General features: G+C 40.7%; 2 non-coding genes across 2 annotated transcripts; both read left to right on the forward strand.

Annotated features, from left to right (window-relative positions):
• The first annotated feature begins 1,203 nt into the window (after positions 1–1,203).
• LOC130937785 (small nucleolar RNA R71) lies at positions 1,204–1,311 on the forward strand. Its single transcript, XR_009068985.1, has one exon. It is a non-coding gene; the product is annotated as a small nucleolar RNA R71 (small nucleolar RNA).
• An 8,506-nt stretch (positions 1,312–9,817) lies between these two features.
• Positions 9,818–9,925, forward strand: LOC130938398 (small nucleolar RNA R71). Its single transcript, XR_009069565.1, has one exon. It is a non-coding gene; the product is annotated as a small nucleolar RNA R71 (small nucleolar RNA).
• Positions 9,926–10,786: the final 861 nt, after the last annotated feature.

Consider the following 10,786-nt stretch of genomic DNA (forward strand, 5'->3'; position numbering starts at 1 on the left):
AGGCATGAGTTTTACACTTGACCCTAAGTCACACAGAGCCTTCTTGAAGGTCATGGTGCCTATGGTACAAGGTATTGAAAACTTCCCAGGATCCTGCCTCTTTTGAGGCAGTCTTTGCCTAGACAAGTCATCCAGTTCTTTGGTGAGCAAGGGAGGTTCATCTTCCCAAGTCTCATTTCCAAATAACTTATCATTTAGCTTCATGATAGCTCCAAGGTATTTAGCAACTTGCTCTTCAGTGACATACTCATCCTCTTCAGAGGAAGAATACTCATCAGAGCTCATGAATGGCAGAAGTAATTCCAATGGAATCTCTATGGTCTCATTTTGAGCCTCAGATTCCCATGGTTCCTCATTGGGGAACTCAGAGGAGGTTGGTGCACGCCCATTGAGGTCTTCCTCAGTGGCGTCCTCCTCCTCTCTTTCCTCTCCATATTCGGCCATGTTTATGGCTTTGCACTCTCCTTTTGGATTTTCTTCTGTATTACTTGGGAGAGTACTAGGAGGGAGTTCAGTAATTTTCTTGCTCAGCTGACCCACTTGTCCTTCCAAATTTCTGATGGAGGACCTTGTTTCATTCATGAAAGTTTGAGTGGTTTTGATTAGATCAGAGACCATTGTTGCTAAGTCAGAGGTATTCTGCTTAGAACTCTCTGTTTGTTGCTGAGAAGATGATGGAAAAGGCTTGCCATTGCTAAACCTGTTTCTTCCATCATTGTTGTTGTTGAAACCTTGTTGAGGTCTTTCATGATTCTTCCATGAGAAATTTGGGTGATTTCTCCATGAAGAATTGTAGGTGTTTCCATAGGGCTCTCCTAGGTAATTCACCTCTTCCATTGAAGGATTCTCAGGATCATAAGCTTCTTCCTCAGATGAAGCATCCTTAGTACTGCTTGGTGCATTTTGCATTCCAGACAGACTTTGAGAAATCAAATTGACTTGTTGAGTCAATATCTTGTTCTGAGCCAAAATGGCATTCAGAGCATCAATCTCAAGAACTCCTTTCTTCTGATTAGTCCCATTGTTCACAGGATTCCTTTCAGAAGTGTACATGAATTGGTTATTTGCAACCATTTCAATTAGCTCTTGAGCTTCTGTAGGCGTCTTCTTCAGATGAAGAGATCCTCCAGCAGAGCTATCCAGAGACATCTTGGATAGTTCGGAGAGACCATCATAGAAAATACCTATGATGCTCCATTCAGAAAGCATGTCTGAGGGACATTTTCTGATTAATTGTTTGTATCTTTCCCAAGCTTCATAGAGGGATTCTCCATCCTTCTGTCTGAAGGTTTGGACTTCCACTCTAAGCTTACTCCATTTTTGAGGTGGAAAGAACTTTGCCAAGAAGGCATTGACTAGCTTTTCCCAAGAGTCCAGGCTATCTTTAGGTTGTGAGTCCAACCATATTCTAGCTCTGTCTCTTACAGCAAAAGGGAATAGCATCAGTCTGTAGACCTCAGGGTCAACCCCATTAGTCTTGACTGTGTCACAGATTTGCAAGAACTCAGCTAAAAACTGATGAGGATCTTCCATTGGAAGTCCATGGAACTTGCAATTCTGTTGCATTAGAGAAACTAATTGAGGCTTAAGCTCAAAGTTGTTTGCTCCATTGGCAGGGATAGAGATGCTTCTCCCATAGAAGTCGGGAGTAGGTGCAGTAAAGTCACCCAGCACCTTCCTTGCATTGTTGGCATTGTTGTTGTTTTCGGCTGCCATGTGTTCTTCTTCTTTGAGGAATTCGTTCAGGTCCTCAACAGAGAGTTGTGCTTTAGCTTCTCTTAGCTTTCGCTTCAAGGTTCTCTCAGGTTCAGGGTCAGCTTCAACAAGAATGCCTTTGTCTCTGCTCCTGCTCATAAGAAAGAGAAGAGAAAAAGAAAATATGGAATCCTCTATGTCACAGTATAGAGATTCCTTGAGGTGTCAGAGGAAACGAAAAATAGAAGAAGGAAGTAGAAGAATTCGAACTTGATTAGATAGAGTTCGAATTGTGCATTAAGAAGGAGTATTACTCCATAAATAGAAGGATGTGGGAAGAAGAGAAGAGAATTTTCGAAAATTTAATTAAAAAGATTTTAAAAACATTTTGAAAAATTGAGTGATAATTTTCGAAAATTCAAAGTGGAAAAGAAATCAAGTGATTTTTGAAAAAGATTTTGAAATTAGAAGTTAAAAAGATTTGATTGAAAACTATTTTGAAAAAGATGTGGTTGAGAAGATATGATTGATTTTTTTTTAAAAAATGTGATTGAGAAGATATGATTTGAAAACAATTTTAAAAAGATATGTTTTGAAAACAATTTTAAAAGATTTGATTTTGAAAATTAGTAACTTGCCTAACAAGAAAAGATATGATTCAAACATTAAACCTTTCTCAACAGAAAAGGCAACAAATTTGAGATGTTCAATCAAATCATTAATTGTTAGTAAGTATTTTTGAAAAAGGAAAGAAATTGATTTTGAAAACATTTGATTGAAAAGATATGATTTGAAAAAGATTTGATTTTGAAAAACTTTGAAAACTTGAAAAAATATTGATTTGGAAACGAAATCTTCCCCCTAGCACCATCCTGGCGTTAAACGCCCAGAATGGTATACATTCTGGCGTTTAACGCCCAAAATGCTACCTCTTTGGGCGTTAAACGCCCAACCAGGTACCCTGGCTGGCGTTTAAACGCCAGTCTGTCTTCTTCACTGGGCATTTTTGAATGCTCAGCTTTTTCCGTATAATTCCTCTGCTGTATGTTCTGAATCTTCAATTCTCTGTATCATTGACTTGAAAAGACACAAATTAAAAATATTTTTGGATTTTTAATAATCAAAATGCAACAAGAATCAAATAACAATGCATGCAAGACACCAAACTTAGCAGTTTGTATACTACTGACACTATATGAGACACATAGACACTCAAGCCAAAAGAATTCAAAGATCAGAGTAAGAAATCATCAAGAATTACTTGAAGATCCTTAAGACACATGAATGAATGCATGCAATTGACACCAAACTTAAGATGAGACACTAGACTTAAGCAAGAAACATCAAATATTTTTGGTTTTTATGATTTTGTAATTTTTTTTGTGTTTTTCGAAAATTAAGTGGAAAAAGATATCAAAATTCTTAATGAGAATTCCAGGAATCAGTGCAATGCTAGTCTAAGACTCCGGTCCAGGAATTAGACATGGCTTCACAGCCAGCCAAGCTTTCAAAGAAAGCTTCGGTCCAAAACACTAGACATGGCCAAAGGCCAGCCAAGCCTTAGCAAATCACTGCTCCAAAAGCAAGATTGATGAAAATCAACAAGCTCTTGTGATGATAAGTTGAAACCTCGGTCCAATGAGATTAGACATGGCTTCTCAGCCAGCCAGATTTCAACAAATCATCATGAAACTCTAGAATTCATCTTCAAGAATTTCAAAAAAAAATACCTAATCTAAGCAACAAGATGAACCGTCAGTTGTCCATACACAAGAACAATCCCCGGCAACGGCGCCAAAAACTTGGTGCACGAAATTGTGATCAATACTTTTCAAAATATAAACAATCCCTAGTAATGGCTCCAAAGACTTGGTGCTCAATACCATGGCATAAACACAACTTCGCACAACTAACCAGCAAGTGCACTGGGTCGTCCAAGTAATAAACCTTACGCGAGTAAGGGTCGATCCCACGGAGATTGGTGGTATGAAGCAAGCTATGGTCATCTTGTAAATCTCAGTCAGGCAGACTCAAATGGGTATAGTGATAAACGAACAAAGCATAAAGATAAAGATAGAGATACTTATGTATATCATTGGTGTAAGAGCTTCAGACAAGCGTATGAAGATGCCTTCCCTTCCGTCTCTCTGCTTTCCTACTGCCTTCATCCAATCCTTCTTACTCCTTTCCATGGCAAGCTCGTGTAGGGTTTCACTGTTGTCAGCAGCTACCTCCCATCCTCTCAGTGAAAATACGTCCCTGATGCTCCGTCACAGCATAGGCTAATCATCTGTCGGTTCTCGTTCAGGCCGGAATAATATCCATTGATACTTTTGCGTCTGTCACTAACGCCCTAGCCTGCTAGGAGTTTGAAGCACGTCACAGTCATTCAATCATTGAATCCTACTCAGAACACCACAGACAAGGTGAGACCTTCCGGATTCTCTTGAATGCCGCCATCAGTTCTTGCCTATACCACGAAGACTCTGATCTCACGGAATGGCTGGCTCGTTTGTCAGGCGAGCACTCGGTTGTCAGGCGATCAACCATGCATCGTGTATCAGTAATCCAAGAGATATTCACTAAGCCTCGAATGCTTGTAGAACAAGAATGGTTGTCAGTCACCTTATTCATAGGTGAGATGATGATGAGTGTCACAGATCATCACATTCATCAAGTGAAGAACAAGTGATATCTTGGACAAAGAACAAGCAGAATTGAATAGAAGAACAATAGTAATTGCATTAATACTCGAGGTACAGCAGAGCTCCACACCTTAATCTATGGTGTGTAGAAACTCCACCGTTGAAAATACATAAGCATAAGGTCTAGGCATGGCCGAATGGCCAGCCTCCCAATGATCTAAGATAGCATAAAACGAAGATAGCTACCAAAGTCCCTAGATACAATAGTAAAAGGTCCTACTTATAGATAACTAGTAGCCTAAGGTGTACAAAGATGAGTAAATGACATAAAAATCCACTTCCGGGCCCAATTGGTGTGTGCTTGGGCTGAGCAATGAAGCATTTTCGTGTAGAGACTCTCCTTGGAGTTAAACGCCAGCTTTTATGCTAGTTTGGGCGTTTAACTCCCAATTAGGTGCCAGTTCCGGCGTTTAACGCTGGAATTTCTTGAGGTGACTTTGAACGCCGGTTTGGGCCATCAAATCTTGGGCAAAGTATGGACTATCATATATTGCTGGAAAGCCCAGGATGTCTAATTTCCAACGCCGTTGAGAGCGCGCCAATTGGGCTTCTGTAGCTCCAGAAAATCCACTTCGAGTGCAGGGAGGTCAGAATCCAACAGCATCTGCAGTCCTTTTGAGTCTCTGGATCAGATTTTTGCTCAGATCCCTCAATTTCAGCCAGAAAATACCTGAAATCACAGAAAAACACACAAACTCATAGTAAAGTCCAGAAAAGTGAATTTTAACTAAAAACTAATAAAAATATACTAAAAACTAACTAAAAGATATCAAAAACATATTAAAAACAATGCCAAAAGTGTACAAATATCCGCTCATCACAACACCAAACTTAAATTGTTGCTTGTCCCCAAGCAACTGAAAATCAAATAAGATAAAAAAAGAGAATATGCAATGAACTCCAAAAACATCTATGAAGATCAGTATTAATTAGATGAGCGGGGCTTTTAGCTTTTTGCCTCTGAATAGTTTTGGCATCTCACTTATCCTTTGGAATTCAGAATGATTGGCTTCTTTAGGAACTCAGAATCCAGATAGTGTTATGATTCTCCTAGTTAAGTATGATGATTCTTGAACACAGCTACTTTATGAGTCTTGGCCGTGGCCCAAAGCACTCTGTCTTCCAGTATTACCACCGGATACATACATGCCACAGACACATAATTGGGTGAACCTTTTCAGATTGTGACTCAGCTTTGCTAGAGTCCCCAATTAGAGGTGTCCAGGGTTCTTAAGCACACTCTTATTTGCCTTGGATCACAACTCTTATTCTTTTCTTTTTCTTTCTTTTTCTCTTTTTTTTTCTTTTTTCTTTTTTTCGGTTTTTTTTTTTTTGTATTCACTGCTTTTTCTTGCTTCAAAAATCATTTTTATGATTTTTCAGATCCTCAGTAACATGTCTCCTTTTTCATCATTCTTTCAAGAGCCAACATTCATGAACCACAAATTCAAAAGACATATGCACTGTTCAAGCATACATTCAGAGAACAAAAGTGTTGCCACCACATCAATATAATTAAACTGTTATAAAATTCAGAATTCATGCAATTCTTTCCTTTTCAATTAAGCACATTTTTATTCAAGAAAGGCGATGGATTCATAGGACATTCATAACTTTAAGGCATAGACACTAAGACACTAATGATCATAAGACACAAACATAGACAAACATAAGCATAAAATTCGAAAAACAGAAGAATAAAGAACAAGGAAATCAAGGAACGGGTCCACCTTAGTGATGGCGGCTCTTTCTTCCTCTTGAAGATCCTATGGAGTGCTTGAGCTCCTCAATGTCTCTTCCTTGTCTTTGCTGCTCCTCTCTCATGATTCTTTGATCTTCTCTAATTTCATGGAGGAGAATGGAGTGTTCTTGATGCTCCACCCTTAGTTGTCCCATGTTGGAACTCAACTCTCCTAGGGAGGTGTTTAGTTGCTCCCAATAGTTTTGTGGAGGAAAGTGCATCCCTTGAGGCATCTCAGGGATCTCTTGATGAGAGGGGTCTCTTGTGTGCTCCATCCTTTTCTTGGTGATGGGCTTGTCCTCATCAATGGGGTTATCTCCTTCTATGTCAACTCCAACTGAATAACAGAGGTGACAAATGAGATGAGGAAAGGCTAGCCTTGCCAAGGTGGAAGACTTGTCCGCCACTTTATAGAGTTCTTGGGCTATAACCTCATGAACTTCCACTTCTTCTCCAATCATGATGCTATGAATCATGATGGCCCGGTCTATGGTAACTTCGGACCGGTTGCTAGTGGGAATGATTGAGCGTTGAATGAACTCTAACCATCCTCTAGCCACGGGCTTGAGGTCATGCCTTCTCAATTGGACGTGCTTGCCTCTTGAATCTCTCTTCCATTGTGCGCCCTCTTCACATATAACTGTGAGGACTTGGTCCAACCTTTGATCAAAGTTGACCCTTCTTGTGTAAGGATGTTCATCCCCTTGCATCATAGGCAAGTTGAACGCTACCCTCACACTTTCCGGACTAAAATCCAAGTATTTCCCCCGAACCATAGTAAGATAATTCTTTGGATCCGGGTTCACACTTTGATCATGGTTCTTGGTGATCCATGCATTGGCATAGAACTCTTGAACCATCAAGATTCCGACTTGTTGAATGGGGTTGGTAAGTACTTCCCAACCTCTTCTTCGGATCTCATGGCGGATCTCCGGATATTCACCCTTTTTGAGTGAAAAGGGGACCTCGGGGATCACCTTCTTCAAGGCCACAACTTCATAGAAGTGGTCTTGATGCACCCTTGAGATGAATCTATCCATCTCCCATGACTCGGAGGTGGAAGCTTTTGCCTTCCCTTTCCTCTTTTTAGAGGTTTCTCCGGCCTTGGATGCCTTAAAAGGTTATGGAAAAAGAAAAAGCAACGCTTTTACCACACCAAACTTAAAAGGTTTGCTCGTCCTCGAGCAAAAGAAGAAAGAAGAGAGTAGAAGAAGAAGAAATGAGGAAGAGGGAGATGGTAGTGTGTTCGGCCAAAGAGGGGGAGAAGTGGTGTTTAGGTTGTGTGAAAATGAAGAAGTGAAGAAGGGTATTTATAGGAGAGAGGGGAGAAGGAGTTCGGCCAAGTATGGGTGGGTTTGGGAGGGAAAGTGGTTTGAATTTGAAGGGTGAGGTTGGTGGGGTTTTATGAAGGATGGATGTGAGTGGTGAAGAGAAAGATGGGATTTGATAGGTGAGGGGTTTTTGGGGAAGAGGTATTGAGGTGATTGGTGAATGGGGGAAGAAGAGAGAGGGTGGTGGTGGGGTCCTGTGGGGTCCACAGATCCTGTGGTGTCAAGGAAAAGTCATCCCTGCACCAAATGTTGCTCAAAATCACGTTTTGAGCCATTTCTGGCGTTAAACGCCGGGCTGATGCCCATTCCTGGCGTTTAACGCCAGGTTCTTGCCCTTTTCTGGCGTTTAACGCCAGTCGGGTGCCCCTTTCTGGCGTTAAACGCCCAGAATGGTGCCAGACTGGGCGTTAAACGCCCAACTGCTAGGCTTACTGGCGTTTGAACGCCAGCAACATCTTCCTCCAGGGTGTGCTGTTTTTCTTCCTGTTTTTCATTTTGTTTTTGCTTTTTTCATTGATTTTGTGACTTCTTATGATCATCAACCTACAAAAAACATAAAATAACAAAAGAAAATATATAAAATATAATCATTGGGTTGCCTCCCAACAAGCGCTTCTTTAATGTCAGTAGCTTGACAGATGGCTCTCATTGAGCCTTACAAATGATCAGAGCAATGTGGGAACCTCCCAACACCAAACTTAGAGTTTGAATGTGGGGGTTCAACACCAAACTTAGAGTTTGGTTGTGGCCTCCCAACACCAAACTTAGAGTTTGACTTTGGGGGCTCTATTTGTCTCTGATTTGAGGGAAGCTCTTCAAGCTTCATCTCCATGGTGACAGAGGGATATCCTTGAGCCTTAAACACAAAGGATTCTTCATTCACTTGAATGATTAGTTCACCTCTATCAACATCAATCACAGCCTTTGCTGTGGCTAGGAAGGGTCTGCCAAGGATGATGGATTCATCCATGCACTTCCCAGTCTCTAGGACTATGAAATAAGCAGGGATGTAATGGTTTTCAATTTTTACCAAAACATTCTCTACAAGTCCATGAGCTTGTTTTCTTGAGTTGTCTGCCATCTCTAATGAGATTCTTGCAGCTTGTACCTCAAAGATCCCTAGCTTCTCCATTACAGAGAGAGGCATGAGGTTCACACTTGACCCTAAGTCACACAGGGCCTTCTTGAAGGTCATGGTGCCTATGGTACAAGGTATTGAAAACTTCCCAGGATCTTGTCTCTTTTGAGGTAATTTCTGCCTAGACAAGTCATCCAGTTCTTTGGTGAGCAAGGGAGGTTCATCTTCCCAAGTCTCATTTCCAAATAACTTGTCATTTAGCTTCATGATTGCTCCAAGATATTTAGCAACTTGCTCTTCAGTGACATACTCATCCTCTTCAGAGGAAGAATACTCATCAGAGCTCATGAAAGGCAGAAGTAAATCCAATGGAATCTCTATGGTCTCATTTTGAGCCTCAGATTCCCATGGTTCCTCATTGGGGAACTCAAAGGAGGTTGGTGCACGCCCATTGAGGTCTTCCTCAGTGGCGTCCACTTCCTCTCTTTCCTCTCCATATTCGGCCATGTTTATGGCTTTGCACTTCTCCTTTTGGATTTTCTTCTGTGTTGCTTGGGAGAGTACTAGGAGGGAGTTCAGTAATTTTCTTGCTCAGCTGACCCACTTGTCCTTCCAAATTTCTGATGGAGGACCTTGTTTCATTCATGAAACTTTGAGTGGTTTTGATTAGATCAGAGACCATGGTTGCTAAGTCAGAGGTATTCTGCTTAGAACTCTCTGTCTGTTGCTGAGAAGATGATGGAAAAGGCTTGCCATTGCTAAACCTGTTTCTTCCACCATTATTATTGTTGAAACCTTGTTGAGGTTTCTCTTGATTCTTCCATGAGAAATTTGGGTGATTTCTCCATGAAGAATTGTAGGTGTTTCCATAGGGCTCTCCTAGGTAATTCACCTCTTCCATTGAAGGGTTCTCAGGATCATAAGCTTCTTCCTCAGAGGAAGCATCCTTAGTACTGCTTGGTACATTTTGCATTCCAGACAGACTTTGAGAAATCAAATTGACTTGTTGAGTCAATATCTTGTTCTGAGCCAAAATGGCATTCAGAGTATCAATCTCAAGAACTCCTTTCTTCTGATTAGTCCCATTGTTCACAGGATTCCTTTCAGAAGTGTACATGAATTGGTTATTTGCAACCATTTCAATTAGCTCTTGAGCCTCTGTAGGCGTCTTCTTCAAATGAAGAGATCCTCCAGCAGAGCTATCCAAAGACATCTTGGATAGTTCAGAGAGACCCTCATAGAAGATACCTATGATGCTCCATTCAGAAAGCATGTCTGAGGGACATCTTCTGATTAATTGTTTGTATCTTTCCCAAGCTTCATAGAGGGATTCTCCATCCTTCTGTCTGAAGGTTTGGACTTCCACTCTAAGCTTACTCCATTTTGAGGTGGAAAGAACTTTGCCAAGAAGGCATTGACTAGCTTTTCCCAAGAATCCAGGCTATCTTTAGGTTGTGAGTCCAACCATATCCTAGCTCTGTCTCTTACAGCAAAAGGGAATAGCATCAGTCTGTAGACCTCAGGGTCAACCCCATTAGTCTTGACTGTGTCACAGATTTGCAAGAACTCAGCTAAAAACTGATGAGGATCTTCCATTGGAAGTCCATGGAATTTGCAATTCTGTTGCATTAGAGAAACTAATTGAGGCTTAAGCTCAAAGTTGTTTGCTCCAATGGCAGGGATAGAGATGCTTCTCCCATAGAAGTTGGGAGTAGGTGCAGTAAAGTCACCCAGCACCTTCCTTGCATTGTTGGCATTGTTGTTGTTTTCGGCTGCCATGTGTTCTTCTTCTTTGAAGAATTCGGTCAGGTCCTCTAAAGAGAGTTGTGCCTTGGCTTCTCTTAGCTTTCGCTTCAAGGTTCTCTCAGGTTCAGGGTCAGCTTCAACAAGAATGCCTTTGTCTCTGCTCCTGCTCATATGAAAGAGAAGAGAAAAAGAAAATGTGGAATCCTCTATGTCACAGTATAGAGATTCCTTGAAGTGTCAGAGGAAAAGAAAAATAGAAGAAGGAGGTAGAAGAATTCGAACTTGATTAGATAGAGTTCGAATTGTGCATTAAGAAGGAGTAGTACTCCATAAATAGAAGGATGTGGGAGGAGAGGAAGAAGATTTTCGAAAATTCAATTAAACAGATTTTGAAAACATTTTGAAAAACATTTAATTGATTTTCGAAAATAAAAGTAAGAAAGAAATCAAGTGTTTTTTGAAAAAGGAATTGAAATTAGAAATCAAAAAG

Source organism: Arachis stenosperma, chromosome 6 (assembly GCF_014773155.1).
Source record: "Arachis stenosperma cultivar V10309 chromosome 6, arast.V10309.gnm1.PFL2, whole genome shotgun sequence".
NCBI classification, from domain to species: Eukaryota; Viridiplantae; Streptophyta; class Magnoliopsida; order Fabales; family Fabaceae; genus Arachis; species Arachis stenosperma.